The sequence below is a fragment of the Anguilla anguilla genome, chromosome 2 (assembly GCF_013347855.1).
Source record: "Anguilla anguilla isolate fAngAng1 chromosome 2, fAngAng1.pri, whole genome shotgun sequence".
Taxonomy (NCBI): domain Eukaryota; kingdom Metazoa; phylum Chordata; class Actinopteri; order Anguilliformes; family Anguillidae; genus Anguilla; species Anguilla anguilla.
The window spans coordinates 75,611,385-75,631,261 of NC_049202.1; positions in this window are offsets into that span (position 1 = coordinate 75,611,385).

Consider the following 19,877-nt stretch of genomic DNA (forward strand, 5'->3'; position numbering starts at 1 on the left):
CACTGCCTATGTGTGTTTGGCTGAGTGTGTGTGTGCCAGTGTGTGTGTTTGTGCCTGTGTGTGTGTGTCTGTCTGTGTGTGTGCATGTGTGTGTATATGTGTGTGCGCACAGTGCCTATGTGTGTGTGCGTGTGTATGTGTGTGTGCGTGTGTGTGTGTGTGCGCATGTATATGTGTGTGCGCACAGTGCCTATGTGTTTGTGGCTGAGTGTGTGTGCGTGTGTGTGTGTGTGCATGTGTGTGTATGTGTGTGTATGCACAATGCTTGTGTGTGTGTGGCTGAGTGTGTGTGCATGTGCGTGTGTGTGTGTGTGTGTGTGTATGTGTGTGTATGCACAGTACCTGTGTGTGTGTGGCTGAGTGTGTGTGTATTCCAGTGTGTGTATGTGTGTGTATGCACAATGCCTGTGTGTGTGTGGCTGAGTGTGTGTGTATTCCAGTGTGTGTGTATGTGTGTGTACGCACAGTGCTTATTTATGTAGGTGAGTCTGATCAGACACACGCTTGATGGCTGTGTGGTGGCACTGATTCTCCTGCCCACTCCCGCTTGCTGATTGGTTCAGTGTTTAAAGGATTTTACTGATGCTATACCATCCTGCTTGCTGAGTGGTTCAGTGTTTAAAGGATTTTACTGATGTTATACCCTGCTCCTCTCAGTCACCTCCTATTGCACCTCCTCCTGCACAGTGTCCCCAGCAGTATCACTGCAGAGTCCTCTTGTAGTGTCCCCCAGCAGAATCACCTCCTCCTGTACAGTGTCCCCCAGCAGAGTCACCTCCTCCTGTACAGTGTCCCCCAGCAGAATCACCTCCTCCTGTACAGTGTCCCCCAGCAGAATCACCTCCTCCTGTACAGTGTCCCCCAGCAGAATCACCTCCTCCTGTACAGTGTCCCCCAGCAGAGTCACCTCCTCCTGTACAGTGTCCCCCAGCAGAGTCACCTCCTCCTGTACAGTGTCCCCCAGCAGAATCACCTCCTCCTGTCCAGTGTCCCCCAGCAGAATCACCTCCTCCTGTACAGTGTCCCCCAGCAGAATCACCTCCTCCTGTACAGTGTCCCCCAGCAGAATCACCTCCTCCTGTACAGTGTCCCCCAGCAGAATCACCTCCTCCTGTACAGTGTCCCCCAGCAGAGTCACCTCCTCCTGTACAGTGTCCCCCAGCAGAGTCACCTCCTCCTGTACAGTGTCCCCCAGCAGAATCACCTCCTTTTGTACAGTGTCCCCCAGCAGAGTCACCTCCTCCTGTACAGTGTCCCCCAGCAGAGTCACCCCTCCTTTCCAGCTGGGACGGGTGCTTTATCAGTGCCTCAGTGACTAAATCGAGCGGGGGGCATGAAAAGGCTCTGAGCCGCTGATCTTTTTAAACATCATTTTATTGCCGTCAGGACATTTGTGGAGGGATTAAATGGGCCCACCGTGGGGTTGAGCTCAGAATGCATGAGACTCGCACAAGGCTCTCCTGGGCTTCTGCGTTCCACCTGACAGAAGAGGAGGTAAAAAGAGCAGAGAAAGAGAGAGGGAGAGAGGGAGGAGGGAGGAGAGAGAAAATCTGATTAATATCTTTCCCTTGCATGCCGAATGAACTAAATTTCATCTCTCAACACCAACTCAGGCGTTCCGCTGTTGCCAGGGACAATCAAGTGGTGCTGGGATGCCTTTTTCAACAACTTTTTTCCCCCACAATGTAATGTGATTGGCAAGAGACATCCATGCTTTTTTATTAGAATACCTGTGGTTACAGTACAGAGCAACATCCACTTCCCCGCCCTGTAATGATACTGTTTTTCCCAAGATGCATCAGAGTGGGATGTTTTCACTAACTGGATTATTTTAGGCATCAGTGGCAGAGTGACAGAACTTTCAAAATGACAACACCGATCTGTGTATCTGGTGAGTTTTTTTTATAATGGTCTATGCTGTAACACAGACCCTCCTATAACTAAGCAGCAGAGGGGACGGGCGGGACACAGGAGTTGGGGATCTGGCTCTCCTGTAGAGTTTGAGCTTGCGCAACACGCTGTTTCCCGGAGATGAGTGAGAACGGTCTGAAATCAGAAGCGGCCAATCGGAGGGCTGCGTGCCGCACAGCTGGCCCGCTGGTATGTGGAGGCCGTTGCTCAGCCAGGTTGAGGGAAGTGACTGCATTTGTCTCTCATTTGTAAAGCGTGTTCTGCCTCGGCTCGGCTGATTGGGCTGCTCAGGCCAAATTAGGGCGACATGTGGCTGCAGTTCAGAGCAGACCCCTGGGGTCACAAAGTGTGTTAAACATGTGGGCATGTGGGCAAAAACCCTTCAGACTCGCGACCTGCGCTTCACCCCCTCCCCAAAATGGACAGAGTCATCGTGATTTCAACCAGTCACAGTGTTTACGTTGTGCCGACAGAGAGCTGCTTTTTGATTGTCTCGTTCCAGGCAGTGATTGACAGCTTATAGTAGCTCAAACAATCATAGGGTTCATGGAGCCTCACAGTCCTGTTACAGGCAATGGTGCCTTTGAGCATACATGCACAGCTGGGGTTCCAGCAGCACATGGGGGGGCCCCCCAACCCCTCCCTTCTGTCCACTCACTCCCTTCTATTTTAGAGCAAATGAGTTCCAGTGCTACATGCTGCAACCTGGGACACATGTGAAATATGCTAACTCAAACCAGAACTCAGCAGAGTCCTGGCTAACCGGCGTTAGCTGCTAACGCAAACCAGAACTCAGCAGAGTCCTGGCTAACCGGCGTTAGCTACTAATGCATACCAGAACTCAGCAGAGTCCTGGCTAACTGGCGTTAGCTGCTAATGCAAACCAGAACTCAGCAGAGTCCTGGCTAACCGGCGTTAGCTGCTAGCTCAAACCAGAACTCAGCAGAGTTCTGGCTAACCAGCGTTAGCTGCTAATGCAAACCAGAACTCAGCAGAGTCCTGGCTAACCGGCGTTAGCTGCTAACTCAAACCAGAACTCAGCAGAGTCCTGGCTAACCGGCGTTGCACTAGCTTCAGCTACAGTCCATCTGTGGAAAATCCATCAGCTGTCCGGACTTACACACAGACAGAGACACAGACCCTCAGGGTGTGTAAGTCCAGGCCTGATGCTCTCTTGTCTGTAGATGAATGTACTTTAATGGGTAAGGAGCTGGTCTTGTATCCTAAAGGTCACAGGTTCAGTTCCCAGGTAGGTGCTGTTGTACCCTTGAACAAGGTACTTAACCCGCATTGCTTCAATATATATCCAGCTGAATAAATGGTTGCACTGTAAATGCTATGTAAAAGTTCTGTAAATCGCTCTGGATAATAGCGTCTGCTAAATGCCTGTAATGTAATGTAAATGGGCTGAATGGCCTGTTCTCCTCAGTATGTAGTCTTGTGTTCTTATGTTCTAGATGGGCTGAATGGCCTGTTCTCCTCAGTATGTATTCTTATGCTCTTATGTTCTAGATGGGCTGAATGGCCTATTCTCCTCATTATGTATTCTTATGTTATTGTGTTCTAGATGGGCAGAATGGCCTGTTCTCCTCAGTATGTATTCTTGTGTTCTTATGTTCTAGATGGGCTGAATGGCCTATTCTCCTAATTATGTATTCTTATGTTATGTTCCAGATGGGCTGAATGGCCTATTCTCCTCATTATGTATTCTTATGTTATTATGTTCTAGATGGGCAGAATGGCCTGTTCTCCTCATTATGTATTCTTATGTTATTATGTTCTCGATGGGCAGAATGGCCTGTTCTCCTCAGTATGTAGTCTTGTGTTCTTATGTTCTAGATGGGCTGAATGGCCTATTCTCCTCATTATGTATTCTAATGTTCTTATGTTTTAGATGGGCTGAACGGCCTATTCTCCTAATTATGTATTCTTGTTATGTTCTAGATGGGCTGAATGGCCTATTCTCCTCATTATGTATTCTTATGTTATTATGTTCTAGATGGGCAGAATGGCCTGTTCTCCTCAGTATGTAGTCTTGTGTTCTTATGTTCTAGGTGGGCTGAATGGCCTGTTCTCCTCATTATGTATTCTTGTGTTCTTATGTTCTAGATGGGCTGAATGGCCTATTCTCCTCATTATGTATTCTTGTGTTATGTTCTAGATGGGCAGAATGGCCTATTCTCCTCATTATGTATTCTTATGTTATTATGTTCTAGATGGGCAGAATGGCCTGTTCTCCTCAGTATGTAGTCTTGTGTTCTTATGTTCTAGGTGGGCTGAATGGCCTATTCTCCTCATTATGTATTCTTGTGTTCTTATGTTCTAGGTGGGCAGAATGGCCTGTTCTCCTCAGTATGTAGGGTGGATTCAGCAAATGTGGGACACTTTTTGGTAGATTCAGTAGGAGACTATCGAAAACTTTTTTACTTGCACCAGTGATGTTTAAAGACGTCAGTCCAAAAAAACAATTGTTGAATGACAGTAACTATTGCAGCAACAATTCAATTTTTTTTTTGATTGGCTGTTGATTCGTGCATAGCAGAGTAATGCAAAGCTTAAGTGTCCCACTTCTGCTGATGTCCCACATTTGCTGAATCCACCCTATTCTTGTGTTCTTATGTTCTAGGTGGGCAGAATGGCCTGTTCTCCTCAGTATGTATTCTAATGTTCGCAATTTCGTTATTCATCCCCTATGGCGGAACTGGTATTAATTTAACGTTAATTGTAACGTAAGTCTAAGCTCTTGAGAGCTCGCGGTTTATCTACCCATTTCTGCATGAATGTCAGACTTTTACCATTGACATCTACAAAGCACTATTTCTATAAAACATTGAACATTGACTTCGAGCTGGAAATGAATGTGTTGTTTTCAGGAGAGTGTAGGCAAGCACTTGGAAGTTGGCCAGTTTCGCGGAAAGCGGAAGTACCATAGGTTTACATTTCTTAACGAGAAGCTTTGGGTGGCACAAACAACTTAATAGCTGCGCAAAGAACTGCATTTTAGTACTTCTCTGAGGTCCATTGTCTTCACTACAAAAATGTTTTTTCCCCTAACTAATTTATAGACATTTCGCGACATTTATTTCACCACGTATTTAACCTGTAGCCTACGTGTTCCCGTGTTTCCGGTTAGAGGCAGTGGGGCACTCTTAGAAATCACATTTTTCGGATCAAAGGCATATGCTGCTTTCAATTAGAGGTTAAAAATGAAAGTCAGAGTTTGTAGCCCAAGTTGCTGCGCTACTCGAAACGCGGACCAGTTTTTTCTTCTTCTTGGAAACCATATAATGCAAGAAGCTGGCACGTGGTTTAAATGAAATACTCTCACGGACCACCAACTGTTTATCTTCGTCAGTATGTGTTAAATTATTTTTGCACCTACAGGCCCTGGACAGCAGCACTGTGCGTCTGCATCTGATGCTACGCAACTGTTATTGATTATAGTGGCATTACCGATGCAGATCAGGCATGTCTAAAGTTTACTGTGTGTGTGTGTGTGTGTGTGTATTTTTTGTTGGGGAGGGGGGGCGTGTGATTAATGTCTTACCTTCAGAAAACAGTGGACACTAGAGAGAGGAGTGTACGGCCTAACCGTAAATAATGATTTGCCTTTTCCCTAATAGGCTAAGCGCGTGCATATTCTTTAATGCTGCTTTTTTGCATATTGTTGCAATTTATGCGGATCCTATGGCGTCAGCAGAACGAGCAGTCCATCATCCGGCGGTAAATCACAGCGAAGACGGCATTTAATTGCAGCCGTGTTTCATCGCGTTCCCGGCGTCCCGCGTCGAGATTCACTTTCTGCCCGATTGTGGCCGCGGGGGGGGGGGGAGACTCCCTTGTGGCGATCCAGCTCAACCCCCCAAGTCTCAATCTGCATTATACACATAATCAACCAGTGGACCGGAACACAAGTCGGGTCACCCCGCTAATGGCAACCAGCAGCTCAACTCTGAGCGTGCTGTCCCCGGAGGAAACGCGTGTTTGCCTGACGTTGCTTTCCAACATGCATTTGCTTGACGTTAAGACAGACAGACCGACAGACCGACAGACACACTCGCCTACTAACTGCCGAAAGCATATATGAAATGTGGAGGTTTCCCCCACAGTAGCGGAGTATCCGGGCAAAACATCCCTCCGACTGCAGCAAAGAAATAGCGTCCTCGAGAATACGCGCGACTAATTTATTAGAATGTTGGCTCGAGTTAAAGCATGTCCCTCGGGACGTTTTTACGTTCACCCCTACTGACGTGTTTAATGTATTATACACGATGCATTAAATATATATTCCATTATAAAACGAAATAAATTAATGAATACCTTAATTGTTCAGCTTAAAAGAACACAATGCGTTTTTCCACAACTTTAATAGCCTGCTATAAACCTTTTCACATTGCCATGTCTTCTGACATAATACTACAAACAATAATAATAATAATTATAATAATAATAATTCGAACGTGGGTGATTCGCATATTTCTTTAGGGCGCTTGGAGCAGACTTGCGTGACTTATGTGTAATTTTTGCTAAATTTAAGATGTGAACGTGAATTCCACTAAACGTGCAGGCCTAAATCTGTATTTCTTTAAGCCCATTGAAGCGTTTTTTTTGGCTTTTAAGTCGCGTGTCAAATGGCGTTCCACGTGAAGGTCATGAAGACGAAACGGCACGCGCAGTAAGAAACGCGTTTTTAAATGAAGTGGTGTTTGTTTTAGGTATCGACGACCTGGTTTACCAGACAGTAACAACAGACGAGAGAATGCAGGTGTCGGGGCAACGCAATTAATTGTCAGGCACACCTGTATTATAAAAGGGGAAAACAAAGCTGTTCGTTTTTGACGGCGCCCTACAAGAGGCATTGTTCAATAATTTATAGCCTCGTAAATGTTCACGTGTGACAATAATGTTCTTCTTGTGAAAATTACGTCACTGCAGGCCACAAAGCGATCGATTTAGCGCAGCAGTCAGGGTAAGCCTAGTGGTCGAAGTAAGCAGTAAAGTAGTTTGCAGGAAAACATATGAAGAACATTTGTGTTGTAACTGCACTGTGAGCCAATCGAATCGCTTGATACAAACCTGCATATAGGTGCTTAAATTCTAGATAAGTATGTAAATAATAATAAATAAACGAAATAATAATAATAATTATTATTATTATTATTGTTATTATTAATAATAATACTAATAATAATAATAACAACAATAATAATAACAATATTAATAATTAAAGTAGTCCATGAGTAGATGAGATTGCAGTGCTTCTCCTCAGCCAGCCAGCTCATAAAAGCAGCACGCGGCACTCTAAAGCGGAGGGTAGGCCTCTGTATTGTGGTGACTGGGCTTCCCTGGGTGGGAAAGAACACAACGATGCCTCTGGCCTGTGCTGACCACGTGACTGCCCAACCCATACAGCGCGTCACTGCCAATGAATGGAGTCTAACTGAGAAAAGCACGAAAAAAGTCCCAAAAAGTTGCAAACAGCTGTCACTGGGGTGGCACCCTATGGGTATATAAAACTGAACCCCGAGTCAGCAATGCATAATTAATTTGTGACCTTTTTTGCTTGTAAAGGGTACTTATTAGTACCCAAATAGAGCATTATTGTACTTTCAGGGTAGATCTACATTTGGGAAATTTCCCCAATGAACAAAAAAGTACCCCCACTGTAATTTTACTTAGGGAGTGTAGGTTAACTGGAAAAAAAGGAAAATAATTTAAATTTCATCCAAATGTCATGACACGACGCTTGCAATTTGCAGTGGTTTTGCACTTTTTCACATGCTTTTTCTCGTTGTGGGTTACATGCACGTTCTTTTTTTTTTCAGGGAAAGCTTTTTTGTGATGTTCCCTTCGTCAGAAAATACGTCTGTTCGATGTGTGACTCTTAGTGTAGAAAAACCAACTAAAATCACGCTTTTTCCAAATGAATTTTTTTTTCCGAGTTTTAAAACATCCGGCTGATATATTTAAAGGCGGCAGAAGCCTCTGTAGCTCCCAGCTGTCCATTACGCACTGATTGGGGGCTGAGGTGTATTTACATGTGAAAAGATGTGTGGGTTACTAGGTCAGAATAATACAGATGGACTTGCATCAATACACACAATTTAGTAGGCCTCATATCATCACTGTTGTGCTGTTAATAATTATTATAATTATGATAAATAAAATAATAGGGACAATAAATCATAATTATTATCTGAAACCTTTAAGAAGGATAAGTAGGCTCGTGAATATTTTACAATCTCTTTCGCGATTATTATATGTACACAAATGAAATTCTTGCGATTTTGTGGGTGCTTTTTTAACTTTTGGAACTGTTAGAAAACGCGGGTTTTTCCGTGGCTTCACTTGAAATACCAGGCCACCTCACTGGTGTAAGGATACAGTGTTTCTTTTCATAAAACACTGCGCGAGACACGAGGCGGCCTTTGACCCCCCACTGCCACGAGCCCTCTGGGTCAGCCTTGTAACAGCGCATGTACATACGAACCAGGTCCATTGTCTCCGAAAACAGTCCTCCTTATTTAAAAACAAATTAAAAACAATTTAATTCCATTTATCAGTTTACTCATTCGAAATATATTCCAGGATCTGACGTCAGGTCCCCCCACTTTTGTTGGCCTACTGCTCCCAGATCTCACCTTTAAAGAATAATAAAACGTAGCACGCGAGTTCCACTGGAAACGTGGCTCTGGACCGATTTCGTGGTTTTCTGCAGAGGCATTTTAAGTGTACTTTTGAACGGATCCCCTAAAGCACTCCTGAGGTTAACCCTTGTCGTTAAAATCGACAGAATTGGCGTAAGCCCCGATGGCGTGTCCCTCATAGAATATATTGTTATTTTCTCCTAATAGCCTGTGTTTTGCATTTCAGCTTTGCTCGAAGTACAGCTGTTATTGTTAAATGCTATCATCACCATCACTTTCATACTCAAAAGCTCCCTCCCCTGTCCAGTTCAATTTAAATTAACTTCAGGAAACTGTCCACGGGCAAAACCTCCCCCATCCATTGTTCCGGGAGTTGGGAAAGTGTATGCAAAAGACTCGCCGTCTGTTGCCATGTTATCTAAATAGCTGCCCGTGTGTAGAAATGTGAAAATAAATAATTTTTAATTGTTGTTATTTATAATAATAATAATAATAATAATTATTATTATTATTATTATTATTATTATTAATATTTTTTTAAAATTTTTATTATTACTATTATTATTGTTTTATTTTTTATTTTATTTTGTTACAATGGGCAAAACTGTGAAAGAATGCTAAATGTGGGTCGTGGTGGCACATGCACTAGCCATTTAAACCAGAACCCACGGTATGATGATGTAGGCTCTAGCCGAATAGGTGGACAGACCAGGGGACATACATGTAACACATATTGTCACCGCGTCTCTCCAAGGTCTTTAAAATGAATCATTACATTTGATTTGATATTCCAGTTTCAATGCTTTTTTGAATTTATAGTTCGTTTTGGCACTACAAATCAAAACTTCATTGCTTTAATATAATAATAATAATAATAATAATGATAATAATGATAATAATAATAATAATAATAATAATATGCATTTATGTAGCTATGTATCTCATTCCACATTCATAGTGGTCAGTGTATAATCAACATCATCTCTGAACACTTGTAACTAATGTTTCTGTCAATATTATTGCTGTGAATATGAAATAATTGCTGAAAGGCCTTTACGCAACACACACACACACATATATATGTGTGTGTGTGTGTGTGTTGCGTATAGGCCTTTCAGCAATTATTTCATATATATATATATCTGTTTTTAAAATAAGTGTGTGCATGTACGTCATCGAATATATATATATATACACACACACACACATATATATATATATATGTGTGTGTGTGTGTGTATATATATATATTCGATGACGTACATGCACACACTTATTTTAAAAACAGAGCGTATTTCTAAAGTAAATGTTTTACTATTTAAAGCAGTTTCAAATGTCAGTTGTTTACTTTTCATATGAATGTCTCCACCACCTAAGCTGGAAGGGGGACGGATGGGCGGACAAGCTTTTAATTTGACATACGATATCTTCCTCCACTGCGAGAATACATCTTGTGTAGATTTTAACATCTGCTCTAATCACTCCTTTACAATAACAGTATTATGAGGTTATATTTTATTTCATACGGATATTTATTTTTTAAAGTTTTGAACATAAACGCATGGGCATAGACGACTTTGGTCAACAAGAAGGCGATCAAACGTGCCGTCGCCGTTGAGAGCCAAAAGTAAACCTGAATATTTTAGTACTTCAAGATAAGTTACCCATTAATGGCATACAAACGTGTAAGCTGTCGTTAAGACGCGTCGCGTGGGTTCACTCATGAATGAAGCTAAAACAAATGGCCTGTATGCACGATTTAGCTGCGAACACAATCTTCTGCTAAAATGCCCATTTAGGCTAAATGAAGCGCCTAGTGTCAGATCTCTGGTGAAATCCCTAAAGTGTGCGCTGATCGTGTGGTGGATAAGGTTGTACTGTACCCCTTCGACCCCGACTGCTCCCCAAAATTCTACTCACAAAACGTGGTTCCCTCGCGCGAGGGCTGCTTCGCGCTAAACATCAATAAAAACAATGACATAAATGAATACGTCGTGCAACACGAAACTGTTTCATACCTTTATTTTGTCCTATATTTACCGTGAAAACACAGCAAGCATACAATGACAATTGCACAGAAATCAAATGTTGACGTTGCCTGTCTTTGTTTATGTGTCATAGGGCAGGGCCGCGCGCTTTGTTTGTGAGCGGAATGATAAAGTTGTGTTTGAAGAATGAAAATGAAACAATCTTAAATTAACTGGGCTACACTCTCAGTAACCGCAAGAGGACATTTTACATTTAGGCTATTGGCGTTGTCCGTCGGGGTATAGTAAGATTTTGTCATAAGTCTCATTCTTTAGCATGTAATGCCCCGGACAACTGATACGCACAGAGAAAGCCATCGCTAACCGTCACGAACTGCTCACTAACAGAAGCACACTATGTAAGGTACACGTTTGTGCAAAGATACACTATATATGTGCAGTATATGTGAAATGCGTTATATTTAATTGTAAAAAGCAAGGTACGCAATGAAATAGGCTTGGTAAATCAATTCGCTTTCAATTACCAGATTAATTGCAGGCTTTATAAGGCTACGCATTTATAGGCTACGCATCACGCAGTTCCGTAAGTTTTTTTTATTGTCATATTAGGAAACTGTCAGATAAATATGCTGCTGATGATGATAATAATAATAATAATAATAGTAATAATAATAATAATAATAATAAGGAGTTAATGAAGGTTGTATAATATTAGCGTAGGTTTTATAGAGCTGCCTAGTGACAGGGAAATAGTTTAAAAGAAACGTTACATTGATATTCTGGACAAATATGGACCCATGAACAGAAATACATTCTCTTGGTTTCTTTAATAAAGAAACAAACTGAACGCGTCCTGTGTTGTTTTGTGAGGGATTTCCAAACGAGGCGAACGATCGCAACTTATTCAGTGCATTTCAATGCTAAAGTCCGAAGGGCGGTGATACATTTTATCTTTATTTTTATATTTTCTGTTTTGACGGCGTTTTAATAGTTAAGTTAAGTGTGTTTTTCAAAGACAAAAATGTTTTTTTTTAAATGTGTGTGTGTGTATGTGTGTGTGTGTGTGTATATATATATATATATATATATATATATATACCCTCAAATACAATGGCGACAGCATAGGCCTAAATGCTAATTTATTAAGGCTGGTTTTTAACACCAGGTGTTTCCTTAAACTGAGCCAACCGACGACGGTTCCTTTTCATGTCAATACAAATATTTTTGTTCCAGTATGATCAAAAATCGGTCAAATAAATGTTTCTTTAATAAAATATAATTATAAGCGTCTCAGCCTTTAACTGGCTCAAACGATCGTTAGTCTATCAGCCATGTCCCTCGGTTCAATTCAACCAGCTTAGTTCTTTGTTTTTTATATAGCTATATTTGTATACTTTAGTTCACACATACCCTGCGTTCTTTATTTTTGTGTAAATCACTATGTGTTCATTGTGTTAAGGTTTAAATGCAGGCCTACTCCGCCCGAGTGCTTAATTACAAACATAAACACTCATATTTCTATTGACACGTTTGAAAGGATTTCAGTACGCTGGTAAACTCGTCTAAATTGGTAAATTAATCAGAGCGCAGGCCTACTTTTGGATAATTATGCGAAATCTATATAAATCTACGCAAATTTAATACGATATATACACAAAGGGCACTTTACCGTGTTATTATAATACAATATTGAATTTAGGGGAAATAATCAAGTGTTTCCCCACCTTTTTTGGCAACGCCAGGCTTCACACTTGAGTTAAAATTATATAATGCAGTCCTTTGTTTCGACGACGCTGGTAGGCTCATGTAATCGCTTTATTGTAAGTTTAAAAAAATAATTGTTCCTTTAAAAAAAAGAATAGCCGTCTCCGTAGAGCCGTCTTTTGTCATCCGTTAGTTGTTGGTGTAATGTAGCTTACATTAATTCTTCCCGTCCTTAGTGTCCTCAGCCGGGGCGATAAGGAACTGCACGCGGTGTGAGTAAGAATATAAATAAACCATATGCAAAACAACATTCGAATCTCGCGCCCTGATGCAGTAACTTTGTCACTGAAGCGCCTCGTTAAAGATGGGTGCCCACACGCACGTTTGTCCTCTGCCGTTTCAGAATTCAAATCTAAGGGCATCTCGTTTTTATTTTTAATCACATAATTACAAGATAATAACAATTCGAGTCCAATCTTGCCATAATGTAGCTGTGTATCAGTTGATAGTAGTTTAAAAAATAAAAACAAACTAAAAAATACGCTAATATTGTAGCTTTCACGTGAGATTGTTATCGCCCGACTCCCCTCCCCCCTCTCCAAACATTGACCAGTTCCCCGCGAGACGTCTTTCCATCTTACTTCCATGATAGAGCACGCGATTTCTCCAGGAATCTGGGATGCAAGGGGTCATTTCAGTCCCCGCGGTCTCCTCCGGCGTGCGTTTATTATCTTCTGTGCAAGACCCCCCTGTTAACGATGTGCACGGATTGTTGTTGCTGTTGTTGTTGTTATGCGTTCTCTCGCAAACCCGCGGACAACCGCCGCTCTCCTTTGCATGAATTCGTATAGTAGCCTACTTCACAACAAGGCAGATAGCTTACTGGAGACCCGCGGAAAGGAGGGGGCTCCCCCCTCCCCCCGAGCTGAGATAGAGGAGGGGGAAGGGCACCCGGCTGAAAGCGCGAGTGGTTTCCCCGACTCAGAGGCGAAGTCGTTGCGAGGAAATCCCGCAAAACACGTTTCCGATTTAAGGAGGACCCGTGTATTCTTGCGCTGAAACTCATATGTGGTCACGCGCAGCTTATCAGCCGTTTATAGCGGCTAGCGTTGCTGTCCAGCAAACTGTCAGACCACTAACGTTGAGAGGACTTTTAACGTAATAAAAATAAAGTTTTAATTACCTGTTAGTTCTACCCATGTTGGAATGTTCAATAAATGCTTATTGTGAATACTAAGTAGACTGTTTAGAAATATATTCCATGTTATGAGTATGTAAACGAAGCTGTTGGGCGAATCATAAACGACCACCTTAAAAAAAGTTTAGCCCGTTTATGAACTACTCTTCGTTTTTAAGACAATCCACTCTAATAATAATAATAATAATAATAAATTTATTTTATATAGCGCTTTTCATGAACTCAAAGACGCTTTAAACGCTAAGCCATTCTTTCAAAATTCTTTGTTTCAAGTGCCACAGTTACCTGTGAACGGAATATCTAGTCATTATACTGACATGGAATTTATATCGACCAGTTGTCGGATCCGACTGTAGATGGACAGAGATCACCTAGAGGGGGTCGCGCGCATTTCACACTAATCACTCTTGGGTTACAAACAGCCGCGGTTCACACCTATTTAATCCCCCCACCCCACCCCGGAGGCTCGGCCTCCCGCCTCTCACTCCGCAGTTGCGAGGCGGCCGCGCGGTTCGCCCTTTGTCCTAATGCAAATGCACTTTAAAAAGCGAAGAATGGGTGACCCCTTAAGAAGGTGATAATGAGATGCCTAAGCTCATCTCTTATTTTTCTCCTTTGCAAAAAGGAAGAAAGAAATAATATAAAGCCGAGAGAGCCTGTTTTCCCTTAAATGCGTGATAACGAGCCAGCATGCATACAGGGTGCACGAGCCACACCAGACTGGCACCTTACTAAACAAACTGATAGATGATTTTGGACATCAAATTTATGCACGCTGGAAAACATGTTTGTTTGAAATAGTTGTTTGGTTAGTTTGATTATCATTACCCACAAACCCAAAGGGCATCTACTGTAAAATTTTACTTATACAATGCCTAGTATTCGGACAGTGACACGATTTTCGTTGTTTGTGGTCTGTAGGCCTACTTCAGCACATTAGATTTGAAATGATATGAAGCTTTATTTTAGGTTTAACATCCATATCCAGATATCCAGGTAAGAGTTACAACCCTTTTTATACACTCCGCCCCCCATTTTAGGAGACCATACGTAATTGGACAAATAAACATAAACTTAAATAAAAGTTATAAAGTTGTCAAATTTAGTACTTTGTAGCAAATAATGTGCATTCAAAGCTGAAACCCTTAGACATCACCAAACACTGGGTATGTTCCCTGGTGGTGCTCTGCCAGGCCTGTACTGCAGTCTCCTTCAGCTCCGGTATTATTTCTTTGCCATAAGTCTTATCTTCAGCCAGTGAAATGCATGTTCACTTGGATTCATGACAAGTGATTGACTTGGTCAGTTAAAAGCATTCCACTTTCTGTCCCTGAAAACTTCTTGGTTGCTTTAACAGTTCTTGTGGTCATTGTCCCGCTGCAAGGCGAAGCGCTATCAAAAGAATTTTGAGGCCTTTTGTAGGGTCTAAGCAGATAAGATGCTTCTGTACACTTCAGAATTAATTATTATCACTAATGAAGACACATGAGTTTCAGTTCAGCTAATTTAAATTATGATCACATAAAGAAACACTTCCGTGCATCAGATAAAACGTCATCAAAAACAGATTAAAGTCCAGGTTTGCCCAAAGATTTGCATTGCCATTCTTTATATCAATCGTCTATCTTCATTTAAGTTCTGATAAAATGTTCTTGAATACAGAATCACTTGACACATAAATATGAAATGATCAATTGTAATTTTGCATTGTGTTTTTCATATTTGTAGACTGACAGCAGTCCCATCATCAGTGAAGACGACCCAGCTCCAGTGACAGCCATACGTGCCCCAACCATAACACTACGACCACCATGTTTCACAGATAAGGCTGTGTACTTTGGATCATGAGCAGTTCCTCTCTTTGTCCACCTTTCTCTTTCCACCGCTCTGGTACTAATACTCCTCTCATCTATCCATAAGAGTTTGTTACAGAACTTTTTTCAATGTCCTTTTCAGCAAACTCTAATGTGGTTGTTTTGTTCTTGTGGCTTATTAGTGGTTTGCATCTTGCAGTAAAACCTCTGAGGTTATGCTGGTGTAGTCTTCTCTTTATGTTTGTCTTTGACACATATATACCTGCATCCCGGAGAGTGTTCTTGATCTGTGCCACAGCTGAAAAGGGTTTTCTTCAAAACTGAATGTATTTTTCGGTCATCCACTACAGTGGTCTGCCCTGGTCTACCAGGTTATTTGCTATTGCTGAACTCATCAGTACGTTCGTGCATCTTAATGTAAGAAACAGTTAATTTTGACACCTAATGATTTGGCTTTGTCTCTGATCGATTTATTCTCATTTTTCCACCCTATGATAACTCTACTTTACTAGCATTGACTCTGCTTTGGTGCTCATGTTGAGAGACACCAGCAATGGACCCAAAATGCAAATCAACACCTTGAATCAACTCTGGACATTTTGTTAGCTTTCTTGCGCATTCTCACTGATGATGCAACAACACACAGCTGGCCAAGAAACAGCTGAGCAGCCAATTGTCCAACTACTTTGGACCTCCAAAATGTAAAGAGTAATCCAAAAATTGTGTCCAAATACTTAGGGACTGCACTGTGTACACACACACACACACACACACATTGGGGTCTGGGAGCCAAGAGGCCATCTGAAGAGATGGAATTTGGGCTGGGCAGGAAAGAAGGCAGAGAAACAAAATGGCGGCAGTGTGTCTAACAGTACAGCATGAGGATGGTTCAGCAGCCATGGAGTGTGTCTGAAGGGGGGGGGGGGGGGCATATTCTGCTATCTTAGTTGTTGTGACCACTACCATATGCTGTAGCTATAGGCCGCTGATTGGATGGAACTGGGACTATATGGCACTGTTATTGGGTGGAATTTGGGTTATAGGGTGACGTGTGCTGTGATTGGATGAAACTGGAGTTGCAGGGTGATGTGCGCTGTGATTGGATGGGATTGGGGTTACAGGGTGATGTGTGCTGTGATTGGATGGGATTGGTATTATAGAGTGATGTGCGCTGTGATTGGATGAATCTGGGGTTATAGGGTGATGTGCGCTGTGATTGGATGGGATTGGGGTTACAGGGTGATGTGTGCTCTGATTGGATGGGATATATTACACGTGTTTTAGTCTCCATATTTATGCGGTTTGCTGGCATGGAGTGAGTTTGGGTCCTGAAACGGCAGGATTAGGGGTGCTCATCCAGGCAGGATTAGGGGTGCTCATCCAGGCAGGATTAGGGGTGCTAGTCCAGCAATCAGGGCTGTGTCTTGGCTCCCTGACTCCCGAAACTCGTTTGCACGAGCGGGGGCGAGGAGCTCGGAGAGTCAGGGGCAGGTCCCGCGCCCCAAACTGGGATGCCCGAGGGCCGGCAATGAGGACGGATAAAAGAGAGGGAAAAGTGAAAGAACGGGGTGGGGGGCGGGGGGGGTGATGGATCTTTGCTGGGTGGCCAGTCTGCAGCGGGAGGTGAGTGGGGCAGTACAAACTGCCTTCATCCTTCACATGGTCACATGACCGTTTGGGCAAGACCATGTGACCATGTGATGCCACTGCAGATGTGGTGGAGGATCTTGGGGGGGGGGGGGGGGTGGCACAATACTGACCTTGTCCCTTCCCCAGCAGCTGGGTCCAACAGCTGCATTAAAAGAGCTGATTTGAATTTGGGAATTGGGGTGGAGGGGGGTGGTGGGGTGGGGGTTACCCTGGGTTTTAGGGACGTCTCTGTTCACAGTGCTTGGTGTAAGAACCTTTCTTCCAGCATGCATATGCATGCGAGCGAACACAACGGCCTTCTCGTCTGACTTCCTGGCAGCCCTTTCACAGATGAAAGTCTGCCCGTCTGTCAGGATCAGGTCACTTCCTGATCAGGTCATTTCTCCTTCCTCTACAGGCTCATTATTATTAGTATTTTTACTATTTTTTTTGCTGCTTTTGAATTTCAGTGGCTGAGAACTCTCTCTCTCATGCCCAGTTTAACACCCACCCCGACGGGCAATCGCTGCTGAACACAGACCTTCCTTTTGGCTGGAGCGTCACCAACCTTACAAAAATGTAAAATAAAATGAAAGAGGGCCTTGTACAGAACGAATTTCATTGCAAACCCTGGTCCAGATCCTGACTGATCCTGGTTTAGGCCCAAATGAACTGGGTCAGTGCCTGACCTGCTGGTATACAAAGCTGGGGGACACGGTCAGGTCAGTCAATTCTGGCCAGTTTAAATTCAGTTCATGATTCTATTGTTTAGTTTATTAATTGATTTTGTTGAATTTGTGCTATGAGGCTAACATAAGGAATCAGAGTTTGCACACTGTCTGTGTGCTAACTGGCTAATATGAAGAGGCGTTTACATAGGTGTGAGGGCTTCCTAACGTGTTATGACTGGTTAGCTGGATTTTGTATGTAGGGCAGCATACCACAGAGTGAGCTTTGTGTGATTAATGGTAGCATTATGTTATGCCCCCTTACGGCTGAAGGTATCGGGGATGACCGACAGACTCATGCTCTGGAGTATTGAGCTTCTGACTCCGCCCCCTGTGACCCATGAACTTTGACCTCTGATCCCTGGACCCACTTGTAACACAAGCCAGCATCACTCAGGTCATGGTTCTGAAGATTTTGTGGCAGGAAATGGAAGGTATGAGACTGGCCAGCTTTGCCTTTCCACAGGGAGGCCGTCCCTTGAGAAACGTTTGTCCAGTGAGAGAGGTGCCACTCAGGAGGAAACATTAGTCATATATGAGAGAAATCTCATCTAATAGGAAATATTTAATATTAGAGAGATGCTGCCAAATAGAAGCTGTTTGGATGTTCCCTGTATGGGATGTAGGAGGGTCTCCTGTATGGGGTGTAGGGGGTCCCCTGTATGGGGTGAAGGGGGGTCCCCTGTATGAGGTGTAGGGGGTCCCCTGTATGGAATGTAGGGGGGTCTCCTGTACGGGCTAGGGGGGGTCTCCTGTATGGGGTGTAGGGGGTCCTCTGTATGGGGTGTAGGGGGTCCTCTGTATGGAATGTAGGGGGGTCTCCTGTACGGGCTAGGGGGGGTCTCCTCTATGGGGTGTAGGGGGGTCTCCTGTATGGGGTGTAGGAGGGTCTCCTGTATGGGGTGTAGGGGTCCCCCTGTATGGGGTGTAGGGGGGTCTCCTGTATGGGGTGTAGGGGGTCCTCTGTATGAGGTGTAGGGGGGACTCCTGTATGGGGTGTAGGGGGTCTCCTGTATGGGGTGTAGGGGGGACTCCTGTATGGGGTGTAGGGGGGTCTCCTGTATGAGGTGTAGGGGGGTCTCCTGTATGGGGTGTAGGGGTCCTCTGTATGAGGTGTAGGGGCGTCTCCTGTATGGGGTGTAGGGGGTCCTCTGTATGGGGTGTAGGGGGGTCTCCTGTATGGGGTGTAGGGGGTCCTCTGTATGGGGTGTAGGGGGGTCTCCTCTATGGGGTGTAGGGGGGTCTCCTGTATGGGGTGTAGGGGGTCCTCTGTATGGGGTGTAGGGGGTCCTCTGTATGGGGTGTAGGGGGGACTCTGTATGGGGTGTAGGGGGGACTCCTGTATGGGGTGTAGCGGGGTCTCCTCTATGGGGTGTAGGGGGTCCTCTGTATGGGGTGTAGGGGGTCTCCTGTATGGGGTGTAAGGGTTCCCCTGTATGGGGTGTAAGGGTTCCCCTGTATGGGGTGAAGGGGGGTCTCCTGTATGGGATGTAGGGGGGTCTCCTGTATGGGATGTAGGGGGTTCCCCTGTATGGGGTGTAGGGGTCCCCCTGTATGGGGTGTATGGGGGTCTCCTGTATGGGCTTGGTTAGTACTGAAGCTAAGCAGGGCATATGACATACTTTTTATCGCATATGCACAATTATAAACAAATACTTTTTATATTTTGCCAGAATTTTCTTCTTTGAGCCTATCAGTGTCAGGTTGCACTGTACCTTTGGATCTGGATCCAACCAAAAATAAGATTAAAGATAACTTTGTAAAAGTAATAATAATAATAATTAGTAAATGAAAAGGTAATACACACATACAACCTCACGAGACATAATACCGGAGTTCAAGCTTCTTTGTATTTACCTGAATGTCTCTATAGCTACCATTATAAAGACCACAGGTCGCCATGGACTTCTGTAAGTATCCTTCATGGCATACAAAATCTGTTTGAGCCAACCGAAAACATGAATCCAGAACTGAAATAGTTCATTTTCTGGCGTTTCTTGATACTATCTCTTTAAGGGGATAATTGACGTCATATTACTCGGGGCGGTGACCTTAAAGGTGAAGGAAACCGATTTTCTTCGGTGTTGAGGTGCAAAGAAAGCTTCGCCTTTAAATGTGAAATCTGACTTTTTTAAGCGGGCAAAAAAATGAGTAATGAACAGTTTCTTCAGTCCGTAAGAGGGGTCTTCCAAGCGAAACTAATTTTGCTTTTTGGTTTTAGGGGACTGCATTAAACCAAGGTAAAGGATCAGATCACC